This window comes from Anomalospiza imberbis, chromosome 22, assembly GCF_031753505.1.
Source record: "Anomalospiza imberbis isolate Cuckoo-Finch-1a 21T00152 chromosome 22, ASM3175350v1, whole genome shotgun sequence".
Taxonomy (NCBI): domain Eukaryota; kingdom Metazoa; phylum Chordata; class Aves; order Passeriformes; family Viduidae; genus Anomalospiza; species Anomalospiza imberbis.
The window spans coordinates 9,275,270-9,293,388 of NC_089702.1; the positions used below are offsets into that span (position 1 = coordinate 9,275,270).

Below are 18,119 nucleotides of genomic sequence, written 5' to 3' on the forward strand. Positions count from 1 at the left end.
GGGAATTCCTGCATTCCCAAGCCCCCCATTCCTGAATCCCCCATTCCCATAGGAATTGCCCTTCGCCTCCCGCACCCCTCCTTTGTGCTCCAGAGCCTCCCGACCATATCTGATGTATTTTGGGGGCTCATCCACACAGGTGTGTCCCAGGTAATGCTTCATCTGCTCCACCATGATCCCTTTGGATTCCCTGCACCTCTGGGTGATCCAGGTGGCACCGTTGGATACTGCAAAGCTCCCGGATCCCATCTGGAAGGAGATGAAATCCCAGCCCTCGTAGCCATACCGGTGGGATCCATGGACGCTCCGTTGGACAGGAGGTCACAGCTGGAAGCCACCTGCACCCTGTGGAGACCTGGGAACGAGGGGAGAACGAACCCATGGAGTCGTGTCCCAGCCCCAGGGAGCCCCTTGGAGCTCCCTGGATTCCCATCCCAGCCCCACAGATCCTCCCATCCCCAGAGATCCCATCCCAGCCCCTCAGAGTCCTCCATTCCCACAGATCCCAGTCCAGCCCCCAGCTCTCCCCACTCCCCCCGGTTCTGGTTGTACCAGCCCTGTCTCCAGGTCACTGTTGGCCACGGGCTGGTTCCTGTCCTTGAGCTGGATCTGGCTATCCCAGTATCCCAGCTTTGGCTATCCCAATATCTCAGCTCTGGCTATCCTAATATCCCAGCTCTGGCTATCCCAATATCCCAGCTCTGGCTATCGCAATGTCCCAGCTCTGCCTATCCCAATATCCCAGCTCAGCTCCCGCCCCCATCCCCAGTGTCTGCGGCTCCATCTGGCCCCACTCGTTCCTGCAGCGCTTGCAGGGGGTCCCGTCCATGTCCCCCACAATCAAGGACTGGGGGGACCCCGGGCTGGGCTCCGACAGTGCCATGTCCAGGGACTGCAGGGAGTGGAGAACTGGGGGGACACAGAGATTTAGGGGAGCTGGGAGGCTGAGAGTTTGGGGATCCAGGGGGATCAACAGGCCAAGGAAAGGGGGGACATGAAGAGCTGGCAGAGCTGGGAAGGAGGTTCAGGGGCTGAGAGTCAAGGAAAGGGGATGCAGGGACTGGGAGAGCTGGGATGGGGTGTCCAGGGAATCCTGTGCCCAGGAAAGGGGGTGCCAGGGCTCCTGAGTGTGAGGAAAGAAGGGGCTGGGGGCTGGGAAAGGCAGGAATGGGGACCCAGGGGTCCCAGGTCAGGGAAAAGGGTGGGGCTGGGGGCTGGGAGAGGCAGGGGGTCGGGAACAGGTTGTGTTGGTGCCAGATAAGGGGGTGCAGGGGGGTCTCAGTGCCGGGCAAAGGGGTAAAAGGGGGTGTCGGCTCTCAGGAATGGGGGTGCAGAGGGGGCCTCAGGGTCACAGAAATGGGGGGGCAGGGACGTGGTAGAAGGGCAGAAGGGAGTTCCAGGGGTCCTTGAGCCCAGGAAAGGGGAGTCCAGGGTTTCCCAAAAAGGGGGAACCAGGAAGGGGACACCCGGGATGTTTGGGAAGGGGGTGTTCAGGGGGTCTCTGGTTTTGCACAAAGATGGGGCTGGGGGCTGGGAAAGGCGGGAATGGGGGCCCAAGGCGTCCCAGGATCAGGCACACGGGAAGTCTGGAGGCTGGGAGCCAGGAAATGGGGCGCAGGGGGCCCTGACGTCCGGAAATGGGGGATTCAGGGGGCTCCCTGTGCAGGATAAGGGGAGCAGGGGGGTCCCGGTGCAAGCAAGGGCGGTTCAGGGTCCCGGTGCCGGGGGTCCCACTCCCCCTCTCCCGCCAGGATCGCCCCCAGCCCCAGCGCTGGAGCCATCGCGCTGCTCCTCCTCACTCCCAGTACGATCCCAGTATGATCCCAGTACAACGCAGTCACCCAGGAGCTGCTCCCAGTATGATCCCAGCACAGCCCAGTCACTGCCACTCCTGGCATCCCCCCCAGCCCTCTCTGCGTTCCGACCTGTCCCGGCTCCATCCCCGCCCCTCCCGCGGCTGCGGGGGCTTCGGGAGTGGGGAGGAGAAGGAGGAGGGAGGGAGGAAGAGGCGGAGCGGCAGCAGGAAGCGGCAGGAAGAGAGGCCGGGAAACCGCGGGGCTCCGGCGCTGCCTGAGCTCGCAGCACCCCGGGAGCATCGCGCCCATCCCGCAGGTGCCCGGGGAGGGGGAGCTCGGCCCAAATATCCCGGGGCTCCCTGGGTTTGGGGTTCTTTGGGAGGGATGTTTGGAGCCTGCAGGGCTCCAAAGCCGAGCCGCAGCTGGCCCTCGGGGGGACATCGGGGGGTCCCCGAGAGGTGTTTTTGGGGGATCCCAGTGTGGGTGGCGGCAGAGCCCCGGCGGGGGGACACCGGTTTTGGGGAGCCCCGGGAGAGCCGCGGCTGCCCTGAGCGGGAGCCCCGAGAGAGGAGAGCCCCAGAAGCCCCAGCGGGGAACCCGAGATGGGGGACCCCTGGCAGTGCCGGCACCCCGGCAATGGGGGGTGCTGGGGCTGGAGGGGCGGCATGGCCGGGAAAGGGGTGCGGGGCTCCCGGGGCCGCCAGGGGCTGCTCCCAGCAGGAGCCCAGTTGCTTCCCCCGTGTGCTTCCAGTTTCCTGGGCACTCCCAGTAGGAGCCCAGGCACTCCCAGTATGAGCCTGCTCCCTTCAGCTCACTCCCTGAAGGATATCCCTGTTGCTCCCAGTAGGAGCCCAGGCACTCCCAGTCATTCCCATTATGATGCAGTTTGTCCCCAGCACAGTCCCAGTTCCTCCCCGTTCCTCCCACTCTCACCAGTGTGTTCCCAGTTCTCCCAGTTGCCTCCAGCATAGTCCCAGTCACTCCCAGTGTGATCCCAGTATGAGTCCAGTATGATCCCAGTCTCCCCCAGCCGGGCCCCAGTCACTCACACTTGTCCCCAGTTGCCCCCAGCATGGTCCCACTTGCCCCCAGCACATTCCTAGTGGCTCCCAGTGTGGTCCCAGTCACCACCTGCATGGTCTAAGGAACTCCCAGTAAATCCCAGTTGATCTGAACGTTCTCATGGTCATAGTCAGGCCCTTCCAGTTACCTCAGTGTGGTTCAGCTGCCCCCAGTTTTATCCCAGTCACTGCCAGTACGTCCCAGTTGTCACCAGCATGCATCCTGTCATTCCCAGTTGCTCCCAGTTCTTTCCAGTGTGTGTGCAGTTGGCTCCCAGCATGGGCCTGGCAGCTCCCAGTAACCCCAGTCAGGGTCCATTGACACCTACTATAATCCCAGTCACTCCCAGTATGGTGCCAGTGCCCCCCAGTATGATCCCAGTTGTTCCTTGTCAATGCCAGCATGACCCCAGTAGCCTCCAGTATGATCCTCGTGACTCCCTGTCTTTACCAGTCTCTCCCAGTCACCTCCAGCATGATCCCAGTCACTCCCACTTCCTTCCAGTTGTTTTCAGCATGATTCCAGTTGCTCACAACCACTCCCACTCAATCCCACTGTGATTCCAGTCACGCTCTGTGTGATTCCAGTCTCACCCAGCATGGACCCAGCTGCTCCCACTGTCATCCCAGTATGATCCCAGTTGCTGCCAGAATAGTTCTAGTTGTTCCCAGCTCCTCCCAGTCTGATCCCAGTCGTCCCTAGAATAGTCCCAGTCCCTCTCAGCATGGTCCCTCTCACTCCCAGCTGTCCCCAGCATGGTCCCAGCTCTTCCCAGTGTGGTTCCAGTCCCCCATGTATGGTCACAGACACTCCCAGTATATCCCAGTTGGCTCAGTAAGGTTCTGGTTAGCTCAGAATGATCCCAGTCTTTCCCAGTTACTCCCAGTTGCTCCCAGCACGATCCCAGTTTCTGGCAGTTGCTCAAAGTGTGGTCCCAGTTGCTGCCAGTATGATCCCAGTTTCCCAGTTGTGGTCTCAGTCCCCTCAGCATGGTTCCAGTACCTTCCAGTTGATCCCAGTTGCTCCCAGTGTGTCCACATTTTCCTCCCAACATGGGCCCAGTAGCTCCCAGTAACCCCCAGTCAGGATCCATTCACACCTGCTGTAATCCCAGTGCCTCCCAGAGATGATCCCAGTTCCACCCAGTCACTCCCAGTATGGTTCCAGTCTCCCCCAGTATGACCCCAGTCACTCCCAGTCACTCCCAGTATGATTCCAGTCATTCCCAGAGTGACTCCCTGTCTCTCCCAGTGTGGGCCCAGTTACTCCCAGTCACCTCCAGCATGGTTCCGGTCACAGCCAGCACCTTTCCATTCACTCCCACTCTGGTTCCAGTAGGATATCAGTCACTCCTAAATATTCCCAGTACTATTCCAGTCACTCCCAGTGGGATCCCAGTCAGTTCCAGTATGAACCCAGCAAAGGCACAGCTGCTCCCATTATCATCCAGTGTAGTTCCAGTTGCTCCCATCTAGCCCCACTCTGGTTGCAGTGTCTCCCAGTAAATCCCAGTTGCCCCCAGCATGTTTCCAGTCACTCCCAGTTGTCCTCAGTTGCTTCCAGCCAGATCCCAGTTGCTCACAGCCACTCCTAGTTGCTCCAAGATCCAGTATGATCCCAGTATAATACCAGCATGGGCCTAGCCTCTCCCACTGTGATCCCAGTAGGATCCCAGTTGCCCCTAGCATAGTCCCAGTCACTCCCAGCGTTGTCCTAGTGTAAATCCAGTCACTCCCACTCGCTCCCATTTTCCCCCAACATGGGGTACCAGTTCTCCCCAGCATGGTCCCTGTTGTTCCCAGTGTGTTCCCAGTATGGTTATAGACACTCCCAGTATATTCCACTTTCCCTCAGCATGTCTGTAGTTATTCCCAGATACTCCCAGTGATCCCAGTAATGTGCTTGTTATCCCAGTATGATCTCAATCATACCCAGTATATCCCAGTTGTCTCCAGCCTGCATCCAGTCATTCCCAGTTCCTCCAGTTTGCTTGCAGCATGATCCCAGTTTCTCTCAGTTGCTCCCAGTAGCCCAAAGTGTGATCCCAGTTGCTCCCTTTCAACACCAAAATGAGCCCAGTAACCTCCAGTATGATCCTTGTCACATGCCAGCACTCCCAGTCTGGTCCCAGTCTAATCCCAGTTACTTCCAATTACTACCAGTATGGTCCCAGTTGCCTCCAGTTAGATCAACCCAGTCTGTCCCAGTATGATGCCATTTGCTCCCAGCATGCTCCCAGTTGCTCCCAGTCACCCCCAGTACAGGGATGATGTGCATGGTGTGTTCCCAGTCACTGTCAGACACTCCCAGTATTAGTCCAGTCCCTCCCAGTATGATCCAGAGATGACCCCAGTGTGCTCCCAGTCACTGCCAGTATGAACCAGTTGTGCCCCACATGGTGCCAGTTGCTCCCTTTCACCCTCACTTTTGTTCCAGTCACTCCCAGTCTCTCCCAGTGTACCCCAGTTCCTTCCAGCATATTCCCAGTCACTCCCAGTTCCTTCCAGCATGATTCCATTTCCTCACAACCACTCCCAGTCAGCCTCAGTGTAGTCGCACTCACTGCCAGTATGAACCCAGTCACTTCCAGCATGATCCCAGTTCATCCCAGTATAAGCCCAGTTGCTTCAAGTCACCCCCAGCATGCACCCAGTGACTCCCAGTTCCTCCCAGTTTTTCTTAGCATGATCCCAGTTGCTCATGGCTGCTCCCAGTCACCATCAGAATGATCCCAGTCACTCCCAGTATATCCCATTTCCCCCAGCATGGTGTCAGTTGCCCCCTGTAGGCTCCTACTCACTGCCAGTCTGATCCCAGTATGATCCCAGTCTCCCTCAGTGTGATCACAGTCTGCCCTGGCATGGGCCCAGCTGCTTCCAGTATGGTCCCAGTATGATCCCAGTACAAACCAGTCCCACCCAGTACTGCCATTCCTGGGATCCCCCAGCACTCTCTGCGTTCTCCCCTCTTGGATCTCCCGAGAGGAGCCCCGGGGGGTGGCAGTCCCCTGGCAGGGTCCCCAGCAAGGCCCAGTTTGGATGTGCAGCCCCCAGTTTTCCCAGTTTGCCTCTCCTTTGGCCCGGGCCGGGTTCCCCCTGCCCCCAGTGGGTGGGAGCAGCTGAGAGCCCCACGCTGCCCATCCCGACCTGTACTGGCTCCATCCCCGCTCCTGCCGCGGGCTGCCAGGGCTGCGGGAACGGGGCACCGAGGGTGTCACTGCTCCTGGGGGAGGAGGAGGAGGGATGAAGGAGGAGAGCCAGAAGGGATGAAAGTAGGGGAAGGAGGTGGGCTTCCCCGGTGAGGGGGAGCTCGTTCCAGATATTCTGGTGGTTCCCTGGGTTGGCTTTTTTGGGGGGACGTTTGGAAAATGAAGATTTCCAAAGCTGGGGGGAAAAGGCTCCTTGGGGGCACATTGAGGGTCCCGGTGGCGGCTGCCAGCAGAGGCAGCCTGGAGGAGCAGAGCACTGTGTCCCCCAGGAGCCCAAAGTGGGGAGCCCAGTGAGGGGGGAGCGCTGCCATCAGCGGGACCCTCAAGAGCCTGGAGAGGGGCAGGGGGGACTCCTTGGAGCCCCTGCAGCCCCAAGCAGAGAATAACGGGACCCCAGGATCCCAAAAGCCCCGGCATCCCTAAGTGGGCAGGTGGAAAGGGGGGGAACTTTTTGGATTGTTGGGACTCCCAGCAGCCTGGGGAGGGCGGGGACCAAGTAGACGGGGGACCCCCAATACAAACGTGACCCCCAGCATCTGGGACAGGGGGAGCCCCCAAACACCAAAGGGGAGAGACCAGCAGCAGGGATCTCCTGGGAGGCATTTTCAGGGCTGAATCTTGGTGTTTGGGAGGTTTTTATGGACCCCAGATGGCCGGTGACTTCTAGAGATGAACTTGGGCAGAGGGACCTTCAAACTCAATATGCTCATCCCTTGTTTTTCCCCAAACCAGGATTTCCCATTCCCAAACCTTGGCTGCATGGAGGAAGAGGCTGCAAGGAAGAGGAAGATGTCCCAGGACAACCAGGCAGGTGAGGAGGAAGTCACTTCCCTTTCTCCCTCTCTCCTGCTCCATCTCCCAGCCCAGCACGGCCCCCGGCTGCAGGACAGCCCCGCTGCCGACCCCGTCCTGCCGGGGGTGCACTGAGCCCCTTCCCTCTGGCATGGAGGCAAATCCCATCCTCTCCTTGTCCTTCCTCCCCCAGACAAGGAGCTGAGGATGGAGACCAGGGAGGACAAATCCCTGCGGCAGAACCTCGTGGAAGAGGCCATTTTGAGTGGCTCCATGGCACAGGAAACCAACGGGGAGGAAAAGCCCCGGAGATCCCGCAGGAGGAGGGGCTGCAAACCCAACCCAGGGTGCTCTGAGGAGGAAAGACCCACCCTGTGCCAGGAAGGTGGACAGAGCTTCAGCCAGAGCTTGGAGCTGGTGGTCCCTGAGCAGCTTAATGATGGGGAGAAGCCCTACAAGTGCTTGGAGTGTGGGAAGAGCTTCAGGAAGAGCAGCAACCTGCTGCACCACCAGATGATCCACACCAGGGAATGGCCCTACGAGTGTGGGAAGTGTGGGAAGGGCTTCAGCTGCAGCTCCAACCTCATCACTCACCAACGCATCCACACTGGGGAGAGGCCCTATGAGTGTGGGGAATGTGGGAAGGGCTTCAGCTGCAGCTCCCACCTCATCACCCACCAACGCATTCACACCGGGGAGAGGCCCTACGAGTGTCCCGAGTGTCAGAAGAGGTTTCACACCAGCTCCGGTCTCCTCAGGCACCAGCGGATTCACACGGATGAGAGGCCCTTCCGCTGCCCTGACTGCGGGAAGGGCTTCAAGCGCAAGTCCCACCTCGTCACCCACCAGCACATCCACACTGGGGAGAGGCCCTACGAGTGTGGGGAATGTGGGATGAGCTTCAGCTGCAGATCCTACTTGATCTGCCACCAGAGGGTCCACACTGGTGAACAGCCCTATAAATGTGAGGAATGTGGGAAGAGCTTCAGCCAGAGGTCCCCCTTGATCAGCCACAAGAGGATCCACACTGGGGAAAGACCATACAAATGTGGGGAATGTAAGATGACCTTCAGCCGAAGGTCCCACCTGATCATCCACCAAATGATCCACACTGGGGAGAGACCCTACGAATGTCCTGAGTGTCAGAAGAGGTTTCCGACCAGCTCTGATCTCCTTGTACATCAGCGGATTCACACGGATGAGAGGCCCTTCCGCTGCCCTGACTGCGGGAAGGGCTTCAAGCAAAACTCCAACCTCATCACCCACCGGCGCATGCACACTGGGGAGAGACCCTATGAGTGTCCCCAGTGTGGGAAGAGCTTCTCCAGGAGCTCTCACTTGACCAGACACCAACGGAGGCACCGGTAAGGGAAGCCTTCTGAGTGCCCCGACTGCAGGAAAAGTTTTGTGCCCTGCTCCAACTCCATCCCCCATGGGAGTACCCACGTTGAGCAGAGCCCTAGTGACCCCCATTTCCTGGGATCCCTGCTGAGAAGACACCTGGCTGGTGGTCTCCACGTCCTCTTGGATCCCCATAGGCACCTGGTGAACTCAGGGCAGGAACATCCATTGGGACTCTAATCAACATTGAAAATTAATTGGGAAGAGCTGATTCTTTGACTTTACACCCCAAAAAAATCTCACCTTTGCTGTCATTTTTTCTTCTGGTGGCATCAAGCAACAATGGATGATCTTGGAGATCTTTTCCTACCTGAATAATTTCCATGTTTATCCCATCAAAACACCTAGAATTGGGGTAAAAATAAAGAAATTAAGCAAAGCGATCTAAAGCTGAATCATTTTACTGGGATTTGAGCGTGAATTTGGGGTTCAGGGGAAGATTCAGGAGGATTTAGGTGTTCTGGGACCATCCAAGCCAAGGCACATGGCCATGCTCTTGTAGTTGTTCCAGCAGAATGTGTCCATCTGACCCCGTCTGTTCCCCAGGAATTCTGGTTGTCTGTCCCAGTCCCTGGCCTGGGTCTGCCCATCCAGGGTGTCCCCTCCAAAGTGCCCAAATCGCTGCTGAAGTGCCTGAGCTGCTCTGGGCTGTAAATGTTCCTGTCCACCGACCTCTCCTGGTCAGCTCCATGGAGGGCTGGGAGGGGTTTTAGGGACTCCTGGTGGGACTGAGAGAGGCTTTTGTGGCTCTTGAGGGCATTTGTGGTGCTGGGAGGGGGTTTGGGGGCCTGCTGGAGGTAACTGGGATATACTGGTAATGAGTGAGTTCATCCTGGGGGCAAGTGGAACCATACTGGGGTCTCTGGGGTTACTGGGAATGAGCATGCTGGGGTCAGCTGGGATATACTGGGAGTGTCTGGAACCATACTGGAGGAAACAACACTGGGAACAGCTGGGACCATGCTAGGGTCAACTGGAGGCAACTGGGATTAACTGTGTCTATACTGGGGGCCACTGAGATCATACTGGCAGTGTGTGGGACTGTGCTAGGGGTGACTGAGTGCAACTGGGATGACACTGAGGGGGATTAGGAGCATAGTGGGAGTGACCAGGAGCATGCTGAGGGCAGTTTGGACCAAGTTGAGGACAACTGGGATATACTGGGAGCAAATGGAAATGCACTGAGGGTGACTTGGAGTGGCTGTGGGCAACTGGAACCATGCTGGAAGCAACTGGGAGGAAGTGGGAGTGACTGGGAGCATGCTGGGATCAACTGGGATATACTGAGAGAGACTGGGAGTCACTGGGATCATACTGGGAGTGACAGGAACCACGGCAATGGCCTGGCTGGGTGATGTGGGGCCTCAGGGGGTGAAGGGAGCTCTGTGACACTGCGGGGCCTGATGGAACCAAGGGGACATTGTGACACTCTGAGCCTGGCCTGGCCGTAGGGTGTTTCGGGAGCCCCTGGGTGCCCAGGGCAGCAGAGCAGAGCCCCTGGCTCAGGGGCAGCAGCTCCCCGGGACACCCCGGGCGGGCGGCAGGGGATGCCCAGGGAGAAGAGGAAGCCAAGGCCCAGCACCCCAAGGGCGGCACCGGCTGAGGGACGGGGCAGGAGGGAGAGGCCACTGCTGGGACGGTGCCGGGGCTGCCCAGGACTGGGCCAAGGTTGTGTGACATCAGAGGGGGCTGTGTGACATCACAGCCATGGCTGAGACGTCACAGAGCTGGCTGAGTAACAGGTCAAAACTGGCTGTGAAACAGAGATTTTTGGAGTTCACTTGAGTTAACAAAATGAATTAAGCATTTATATTCTAGCTGGTAGAGTTATGTGTTAAATTTTACCCTTTCACTTAAGAAACCTCTGCCATGGTACAAAGGGCATAAGAAAATTCAAATATCTGAAGCTTCTTGCATAAAGAACAATACCAGAAAGGACCAAAGATGCAAAGAACCCAGATAAAGAGGTTCCTCTGTCTCCAAGCCCACCAAGACTGACAGACCTACTCAGATAAGCGCCAAAGGACCAAAAGCGCACGCGCAAAGGAGAAAAGTTCAAAAGTTCAGCCATGAAGAAGACCACAATCTTCAGCCTCAAGAGACCACCAAGAGATCCCGTATGACCATCATAGCAAACCACACGTGCCCAGAACGGCGCAGACCTATTTAGCATGAGAGGAGAGGACAGGCGGGGCCAAGGGTTGAATATGCATGGGAAAGTTGTGTAATGTATTGCATATGGAACACCTTTGTGAATAAAGTGTGGGTCAGACTGAGGCTCGGGGCACAAGTGTTTGGAGAGCTATCTCACTTGTGCCGGGCGCTGACAATACATACCCACTTCATAACTACCCCACGTTGTGGAGTCTATTTATTTATTCTGTGAATCACTTCAGCTGGCGACCACGAAGGAACAACCCTGCTCACCTGCAGGTCCGGTTGGGGGCAGATGCACTCAGGCCCCACAGGCCTTTTTCCCGGAGGGAGTCTGTGCCTCAGCTGTACACTGCGGGAAGCAGACCACGGCCCGTCGACAAGCGGATGGAAGCGGTATGTATTAATTTCTTTTCTTAAGGTTGGCACTGATAAGTCACATTAAGACTTTTTGCACGCAGTTTTGCCCAGGGCCTTGCAAGCCGAACGCCACCGGGGGTGAGACCGGTGGTGGGAGAACCCCCCTGGCTGATAGTGCAGCTCGCGGAGGGAGAAATCGTGATTTCAGTGTGGTGTGTCCCAATTTCGGTGTGGTGTGTCTGTTACGTCCGGACGTGCATGCTTGTGTGTGTGTGTATGTGTGAATGAATGAAACAGTGAAGCGCAGCATGGCGTTACTAGGATACAAAGACGCGGTGCAGGAAAGCGCAGGTGCGAGGCAGCTCCCAGCTGGCACTGTCTGATAGAGCAGACAGGCACATTCGCCTGATAGAGCAGGCAATGCACACGCACGTCACAGGCTGTCTCTGGTGAGTGGGGGCAGCGCAGCGCGGAGCTTAAGTCAGGGCTTGCAAAAGCACTCTAGGCGCAGCCTAGCTGATAGCGCAGCGGGCGCGTGGGCACAAGCCGGGGTTTGAGGAGCTGCTTTGAACGCCGCTAGCTGATAGCGCAGCTAGTGGGAGCGTGGTACAAGTTGGGACTTGCAAGCACCACTTACAAGCATCGCTGGTTGGTAAAGGGTTTGCAAAAGTAGCCAGTGAACCCGGCTGGGCTAAGAGTTGAGTGTTTGTTGTGCGATAACACTGCCCTTTAGTGCTAAAAGCTGTCACTGGGAGATCCTTTGCATTATGGTGTTTGCTGCTAGGCTCTTATTACAAGTGAGAGGCGATCTACCCACAGTGGCTGCAAAACTTCAAGCCTGGGCTGAGAGAGCCCGGTCTTCGAGACAGGCTCTCCACAGGTGGTTTCATCTTGAACCAAGTCAGTCTCTTCATCCATCAGGGGACTGGGTAGTCATAGAACGGGAGGATGGAGGGAGACACAGAGTGTTCTTGGGAAGGATATACCAAAGTCCAACAAGTTGCTATCTAGCCTTTGACTGGGAACAACCGCCAGTTGAAAGGGCGCTTAGAAACCCCTTGAGGTGGGGTCTAGAAGGGGTAATCCCCTGTTTTGTGTGCGGACTGACAACCTTTTGCTGGAAGCCAGACTGGCACACAGCTTGGGTTCTCCTCCGATGCTTGAAATGTCAGAGGAGGTGGTATTTCATATAGGCGGAGATCCACGTGTCGTGCATGTAGCCCTCAATTACCGAGATACTATAACCCAGGGGTTGAACAATCAAGGTGTGAAATAGTGAATTTAATCTGTGGGAAAAGCCACCTAGTCCCCGAAGCCTGGGACGGGTTTGAAGAGGACTGGGAAAAAAAATAAAGGAGTAGCACAGCCTTGGGATTAAAAAGAAGAACTAAAGAAATTTGTTTTCTTTTCTTTCCTCCCCAGTGGTTTAGATTGGACCCTTAAGAGTTCGTAAATTTGTGTGGGACTGGGCAAACAACAAATTAATAAAAGTTAATGGTTAATTAATTTTTACAATAACATTTTAATATTAAAGGTAATTAATTGAAGTATTGTTGATTATTAATTTAGCTATTAATATTTAATTTGTTTATTTAAATAACTATAAATTAATATTAATATTTTAATTTAAATATTTGAGTAATTATTTTTTTAACTAAAAAAAATAAAAGGGGTTAATCAAATGTTGCTCCCATTGATGACCATTATATTGTCTAAAGGAGGAGGCAAGATAGCCTCCTACAGGTACATTCAAATATAATACCTTGTTACAACTAATGTTATTTAAGTGAGACCAGAAGAAACTACCCCAGCAGGCCTTCTAGTTGTAATTCTGAAGCTGGGAGAAATGAAGAAAGAATTAAAATTGCTAGTTGATAATGGGGCAACGTACTCAGTTCTAAATACAGCCTTGATGCCCATAAGAGAAAAATATGCTATAGTTATAACAGCGACTGGCCAAACAGAAAAGGCATTTTTCTTTAGGCCACTAAAATATAGCAGAGGGGGATCCACAAATTTCTATATATGACCAATTTCCCTGAGCCACTTTTGGGCAGAGATTGGCTGGGACAATTACATGCAACAATTACATTTAAAAATGGGGAGATGACTCTGGAGGTAAATGATCAAAAGTATGTAAAAATATTAAGTTTGATTTTAACCACTAGCTGCATCTAAGATTATTAAAAGAATGTCAATCTGATTTTAATACCCCTAGCCTACCAGTTCACAAACCTGATGGGTCATACCGGTTAGTACAGGATCTGCGAGCCCTGAACAATGTAACTGAGGATCTATATCCTGTAGTGGCCAATCCTTACACGTTATTAACTTGCTTAACACCCGAACTAACTTGGTTTACCGTTTTAGATTTAAAAGATGCCTTCTTTTGCCTTCCTATCCACGAAGCCAGCCGGAAAATTTTGCATTTAATTGGGAAAGTTCTAAAAGCGGGCTAAGAACTCAACTTAGATGGACCAGATTTCCACAAGGATTTAAAAATCTCACCCACTTTGTTTTCGAGAATAACTTGCAAAGGAATTAGAGACATGGGAAGCCCTCCAGAAGAAGGGAAGCTGCTACAGTATGTAGATGACATCCTGATAGCCACACAGACAAGGGAACCATGTGTGGCCTAGACGGTAAGCCTCTTGAACTTTCTGGAGCTCCAAGGGTACCGAGTATCAAAGAAGGGGCCCCTAAAAATTCTACTGGATTGAGGGATAAGAGTGCCCGAGAGTATCCAGGTTTCAAACCTGCTGGGTTGAGGGATTAAAATTCCAAAAGCATCCAGGGCTGAGCAAAATTCTGCCAGATTGAGGATATGCCCAAGAGCATCCAGAGTTGGACAACACAGCTAGATTGAGGGATATCCAAGAGCACCGGGACTAGCCAAATAACACCTAAAAGTCTGTTGATCTGGGTCACAAAGTCAGTGCTGGACAACGTACCCAGGGCCAAAGCCAGAAGGAGGCAATATGCCAGACCCCAAAACCTCAGACTGTAAAAGAACTACGAACTTTCCTGGGGATGACAAGGTGGTGCAAGTTATGGATCTATAACTATGGACTGTTTGTTAAGCCCTCATATGAACTGATTGCAACTGAAAGCAGGGACATCCAATGGACAAAGGAAACTACACAGGCTTTCAACCAACTCAGAAAAGTCTTCATGTCAGCACTGGCTCTGGGATTGCCAGACGTGAGTAAGCCTTTCCTTTTGTTCTCCCATGAGAAGCAAAGAATCACCTTGAGAATATTAGCGCAGGACCTTGGCCTGTACGAGAGAGCAGTTGCTTATTTCTCTAAGCAATTGGATGCAGCAGCTAAAGAGTGGCCTGGATGCCTCAGAGCTGTTGCAGTAGTCGTACTGAACATCCAAGAGGCACGTAAATTCACCCTGGGCCAGAAAATGACTGTGCTAATGTCTCAAACAGTGTCTGCAGTGCTAGAGGTGAAAAGCGGGCATTAGCTTTCCCCACAACGGTTCCTGAGATACCAAGCTATTATGGTGGAGCAAGATGATGTGGAGATAGTGGTGACTAACATTGTCAATCCAGCCTCCTTCCTCAGTGGAAACCAAGGGGAATCAGTGGAACATGACTTCCTGGAGACCATGGAAGCCACCTATTCCAGCCACCCTGATTTGAAGGACACCCCTCTCGAGAATGCAGATGTCTGGTTTACTGATGGAAGCAGTTATATCATCAGTGGAAAACGGCATGCCGGGTACACAATTACTGCCTGCAAGGAGGTAATAGAATCTGGGCCCCTGCTAACAAATACCTCTGCACAAAAAGCTGAGATAGTTGCTCTAACTTGGGCCTTATAATTGGCAAGAGGGAAAGAAATAAACATATACACGGACTCAAAGTATACATTTAGAGTAGTGCATACTCATGGAGCCATTTGGAAAGAGAGAGGACTACCGAACTCTCAAGGGAAAAACATTAAACATGCATCAGAAATACTGCGAGTTCTAGAAGCAGTCCAGTTGCCAGAGAAAGTAGCAATCATGCACATTAAGGCACATCAGAACATAAACTCACAATTGGAAGAAGAGAACGAGCTGGCGGATAGGGAAGCAAAAGAAGCGGCAAAAATTTAAGTAATAACTGAGGCAGCCCTGATTCCAGACGAACACATTTCCCTCAAAGGTAAGCCAAAATACAACAAATTAGGCAAAAATTAATCCATGAGCAAAAAAGAGACTATAACCAAGAGGGATGGGCCACCATAGAAGAGAAATTAGTTATACCCTTCTTTTATTATGGTCCCCTAATAAAGGAGGAACACCAGAAAAAAACATTGGGAAATTGATGCCCTATATAAATGTCTAAATAAAAAGATCATAACTAGACATTTACAAGCCACTATCACCCAAGTCACTTGACAATGTGACCTCTGCCTCCAGACCAACCCCAAAAATATTCCCAAACCAAAACTTGGCCAGATTGAGAAGCGTCATAAGCCTAGGCAACAATGGCAGATTGATTTCACAGAATTGCCCAGAAAAGTGGGGTATAAGTTTTTACTAGTATTAACAGATACCTTTTCAGGATGGCCAGAAGCATTCTCCACCAAGACCTCTAAAGCTCAAGAGGTAACTAAAGTATTGATACAAGAAATCATACCACGCTTTAGAGTCCTGGCCACAATCTCCTCAGACACGATCGCTCTAAATAAACAACTTAGAGCAATTGAAAAATATGTGGCCAGAACTCGGGGTACAGGGCTCGATGCACTAGTACAACCTGGAGACTATGTATGTGTTAAGTCTCTTACAGAGAAGGCCCTGGAACCACAATGAGAGAGATCGTACCAAGTGCTTCTTACTACCTTCACTGCAATCAAGATTAGAGGACAAAATGCTTGAATCCACCACAGCCGTGTTAAGAAAGCTCCAGAAGCCCCTTGGAGAATAACAGTGGGTGATAGTGAACTGAAACTAAAACTTACCCAGACAAAATGAATGTATCATGGTGGGTGAAGATTTCTGCTGATCTGTCAAGAATCATTCCAATTTTTCTATGTGCAACTTTATTAAGGTTACTAGGTGTGACTTTGTATATTCAGCACCAATCGTATCTCACCAGTTAATAAACACAAGTCAGAACTTATGGCATGCAGTATTTAGATGGTCACCAACTGCAACTGGGATCATAAACACTGTATGTCACCACATTATGGTGTTATTAATTTTAGTTTCGTAGCTCAGAATTTAGATCAGGACCCCGATAGTGAAAGAATTTAATATATTTTTAAGAAAAGGGGGGACTGAAATAGAGACTTTTGGAGTTCACTTGAGTTAACAAAATGAATTAAGCATTTAAATTTTAGCTTGTAAAATTATGTGTTGAATTTTAACCTTTTACTTAAGAAACCTATGCCATGGTACAAAGGGCATAGAAAAATGTACATTTCTGAAGCTTCTTGCATAAAAAACAATACCAGAGGGGACCAAGGATGCAAAGAACCCAGATAAAGAGGCTCCTCTGTCTCCAAGCCCACCAAGACTGACAGATGTACTCAGATAAGTGCCAAAGGACCAAAAGCGCACACGCAAAGGAGAAAAGTTCAAAAGTTCAGCCATGAAGAAGACCACAATCTTCAGCCTCAAGAGACCACCGAGAGATCCCGTATGACCATCACAGCAAACCACACGTGCCCAGAACGGCGCAGACCTCTTTAGCATGAGAGGAGAGGACAGGTGGGGCCAAGGGTTGAATACGCATGGGAAAGTTGTGTAATGTATTGCATATGGATGCCTTTGTGAATAAAGTGTGGGTCAGACTGAGGCTCGGGGCACAAGTTTTTGGAGAGCTATCTCCCTTGTGCCGGGCGCTGACAATACATAACCACTTCATAACTACCCCACGTTGTGGAGTCTATTTATTTATTCCCTGTATGGCTTCAAAGGCACCATGCTGGGCCCTGTTTCAGACTGGAGCAGAGCAGATGTTGATGGCACAGGAGCCCTGTGGGGCTGGCAGGGACCTGCAGCTTGCAAGGTGCTCTGCTCTCCCTCAGCTCCTCTCTGAGAGATCCAATCCCAGCTCGGCACCTCAGGGCACAAGTGGCACTGCCTGTTCATGGGCACACAGCTGATGTCTGCCTGGAAAGGGGCACCGGTTTTAATACTTGTACATTTCATAATATGCAAGCACATTTTGATTATCTAGGTAACTTGAGAACTTCAAGTAAATGGCAAAGTTTTCCCACCAGGAACAGGAATTTCTTGGAAGTATACTGATGGCAGAAGAAATACGGATCTTGCCTTCTACTTGCATCACCAATATTCTCTTTATTCTTTCCTTTCCCTCTTCCTTCAGGTGTTTCCACCTCTTCTGTTTAAATGGCCGTGCCTAAGGACATCTCTTCACTAGACCAACTGGATCTATGTCCTTCCTGTTATTCCCAGATTTCCTCATCTAGGTGCTCTCTGGCCATTCAATTGCCTCTCAACTAAACTGGCTTCATACTTCGAACATCAGGGAGTTGTCCAATCTTTCTGAAGTTCAAATAAATATCACATTAGTCAACATCTTCATTGTGTTTATATCCATCACAGAATTGCGTTTTCTTATGTCTTTGTCTAAAACTGTTCCTATACAGAAGTCCCTTGGGGATGGGGGACATGTCAGAAGCTGCTGGGACATCACAGAGAGCTGAGGGAAGAGCTGTGATGGTTATTAAACTGTTCAAATTTTCAACTTGTGTTTGTTGGCAAGAAACCTTTCTGTGCCTCTGAGTGTCACCATCCCTGAGCCCAAAGGACAGAAACCCAATGAGTTCTGGTTCCACTGCAGGGGCACTTGGACCTTGGCTCTGCACAGGAGAGCTCTTCATCCACTTTCCCTCTTTTCCTCCCTCTGGCCATGGAGGGAGCTCCTCACTTCAGCCTGTCACTTGTATGTGCAAAGAGCAAATCTGGGCAGAATCAGGGCAGGGAGGGTTTGGGGGGCCTTGGGATCTGTGCTGGGCACAGAAGGTGTTTTCCATTACTCTGAGACTGTCTGCTGTGCAAAGTGGATTTAATATCCAGCAGAGGAATTACTTTTGCATTTATGGAACTGTGCCTTCCCTTGGCTTTGTTGGCTGACAAGAAATGAACATCCCTCTGTGTCTCGGGCAGCTCCTTCTCCAAGGAAAGCAGGTGGGAGTGGGAGCCAAGGAGCTGAAACCTGCAGGTGCAGCCTGGGCTGGAGGGAGCTCAGATTTGCACCAGGCTGCTCTGAGTGACAGGGCTTGGATGGGGGAAATGGTGGGGTGGGGGTAGGGATAGAGTCAGATTGATTGTCAGCCATGAAGGGTCTTGATTTTCATATGTATTCAGACTGCATGAGG

General features: G+C 52.4%; 1 pseudogene; it reads left to right on the forward strand.

Annotated features, from left to right (window-relative positions):
* The first annotated feature begins 6,634 nt into the window (after positions 1–6,634).
* Positions 6,635–18,119, forward strand: part of LOC137486474 (zinc finger protein 271-like) — a 146,418-nt pseudogene continuing 134,933 nt past the window's right edge.